Raw genomic sequence first — 3,048 nt, forward strand, 5'->3', positions numbered from 1 at the left:
ATTTAAAACTTAATTTTTTTTATTAAGGGACAAAAAAAATTTACAATATACAAAAAAATTTAAATTATATCGAAAAAAATCCAAAAGAATGTCGAAAAAAATTCAAATAACATTAAATTCATTTTTAAAGAGTTTGTGGATTCTTCTTTTTGTGTAATTAGATGTTTCTTTCTTTGTAAAAGAAATATTCACATTTTATTCTAATATGGGACGAAAAATATTCATAATAAACAAGAAAGAAATATTAATACCAACATAAAAGATAAATTTACTATAAAAAAGTTGAAAATCGTCAGAATTATTGGTAGAATCGCTAAAAAATCCAACAGTAATATTCACAGTAATATATTATCGTCAGATTTATCAGCAAACATAATCTAACGGTACACTACAAAAAAAAAACGCTGAATACCATTAGGATTACTGTCGAATTTAGCGGCGTCTAGCTATTACTGTCAGATTTAGGGTTGGTTTTTGCTGCGAATACATGCTATAGTTGGTTCCCCGAATTGTTTACTATCGGATTTATTGTTGCGACTATAAATCTGACAGTGATAAGTGGCGCGAAATATTATTTTTTTGGCGCCAACTATACCGGCGAATCTACCGTTGAATTTTGTCGATGGTAACTTACTTTAGTGAAACACTACGTATAAACAATTTTCCGTCGGAAGGTTCTGCCGGTAAATTCGACGGTAATATTGGGGTAAATTTCAAACGCAAACCCCCTCTCTCTCACTTCTCCAAACTCACTCTTTTTCTCCTCTCGTGATCTCTCGTCGCCCCTAAAGCTGCCAGCATCGCTACCATGCACTGGAGACTCTGTTGCTGCCGCTGGAGCTGCCGGTCACTGCTGGAGTCGTTGGAAATGCCACCACTATTCGCGTTCGTGGTCACTGTCGTTGACGATAGTGACGTTGTTGCCGTCACTACTGCCTCCTATTACCACCACGTCTCCACTATCCTGAAGCCACCAACAGAAGTAATTTTAGAATAATTTTTTAAAGATTTTTATGCGAGTTTAGAATTTTTTGGTTAAATAGTTTTCAAAATTATTGATTAAATTAGTGTAATGAATTTTATGATTAGGATTTAGTATAGTTTTCTTAGGGTCTTTCAGATATTTTTGCAAGTTTAGAATTTTGTTAGGTATTTTACCAAATTATTGATTAAATTATGGTAATAAAGTTTGTGATTAGGATTTAATTTGGTTTAGGATTTTTTTAGTTTTTCAAAATTTTTTATAAGTTTAGGGTTTTGCTATGTATTTATTATCAAATTATTGATTAAATTAGGATAATAAAGTTTGTGATTAGGATTTTTATGTTAATTTAATGTAAATAAAAATTAAATCAAGTTAAGGTAGGTTAAGTAGAGTGAGATTAAGAGTGATCGACATTGTTGGAGGACTTTGTGTAGTTTTTTGAATTAATTAGTTTCACCTTGTGAGTTTAATAAGTTTTCTTTTTTATTAGATCGGTGCTATTTTCCTGAGATCAATTGAATTTCGCTTCTTCCATATTCTGTGCATCTGTGTTCTAAGTAGGTTTTCTATCTCTAACTATAATAAATTGTTTAAGTTTTATAATTAGACTTACTTTTCCTAGGATAGCGTTTTATGACAGAAGTGGGAGAAGGCTGCGTAGATGTTCCTTCTCAAAACCCTTGTTTGCCGGCAAATATTAGAGTTATAAGGGTTGCGCACTGGAATGGTTAGGATTTGATGTGTTATTGAATTTGTGTTTGCTCTAATTTATGCCTACAGCTGTTTTCTCTATAATAACTGTTATATTTATTTGATAGATGTCTCTGAAAAGTTCTACCAAAATTTTGTTTAATTTATTTTAAAACATGTTTAGTTTGTCATAAAATGATAATTGTATTTAGTGAAAGATTCTAATTATAGGGTATACTCTGCTGAATTTTCTAAAACATATAATTTTTGTTGTTCATTGATTTCTAGAGTGTGTGTTTCAATATGATTCCAAGTCATCATCTATGAATGTGTGATGGGAATAACGGTGGACGGTAGGTGTCTGTGTAAAAATTGTCAGCTGACTAAGTGATTAGGACATGCAGATATAATGCTTCACCTCTACCATAATGGGTTCAAGGATGGGATTGGATGTGGACGAACACAGAGAAGTGGATGAGTAGGAATTAACCAGTCTGCCTCGAATTTTAGTAGGTCCGATTGTCGATCAACGAGGGCTCGGATGGTGAGAGAACTAAACATGGAAGAAATGACTTGGGAGGGTAACCAAGAGAGATATAACAAGATGGTGTTTGATTCAACAGGCGTTTCAATTACCATCATTCCGTATTCTTAATTTGTATGTTTGATATTAAACATCAGGTTTAAAGCACTGTTTCAATTATTAATTATCAGGGTACATTTACAGATGGATGAAAAAGTTCATAAAAAAAAAGACTACCGTCGGAATATACCAATGATAACAGCTGAGCCATTTTTAAAAAAAAATAAAAAATATTTCTGTCGGCATTACCATTGGATTATTCCGATTGTAAGATGTCACGGAGACATATCATATGGCGCCAACGTTACTGTGGAAAGTTTTTCAATGGTAACATTCAATAGATCATGTCTACTTTCTAACTATATTTCATCGCTAAATTCGATGAAAATTACTGTCGGACAAAAAAAATCTACTGATATTATGTTACCGGCGAGGTTTATTTCGTCGGATAAATACCGACGCAAAATTCGACGATAAAAGGTTTACCATTGGATTTCATTTGATTTTTCGATGGTAAATCCGACGGTATTCAGCGTTTTTCTTGTCATGGTATAAACAATGCCAGTAACGCTAATGATCGTCGGAAAAATTCGACGATAATCGTTGCGGATAGTCAATTTTAGGGTGATATTATTATAAAAAAAATATTCGATGGTAACGTTGGTGCCAATAATTGTCTTTCATGCCATGATTACCATCGGAATTTTTCATTGGTAATTCTGACAGTACAATTCCTTTTTAGTATTTTCTCTCTCACTTCTGTCCTAAAACTCTATCCTAGAAAAGTAAG

Source organism: Arachis ipaensis, chromosome B09, assembly GCF_000816755.2.
Source record: "Arachis ipaensis cultivar K30076 chromosome B09, Araip1.1, whole genome shotgun sequence".
In the NCBI taxonomy this organism is placed as follows: domain Eukaryota; kingdom Viridiplantae; phylum Streptophyta; class Magnoliopsida; order Fabales; family Fabaceae; genus Arachis; species Arachis ipaensis.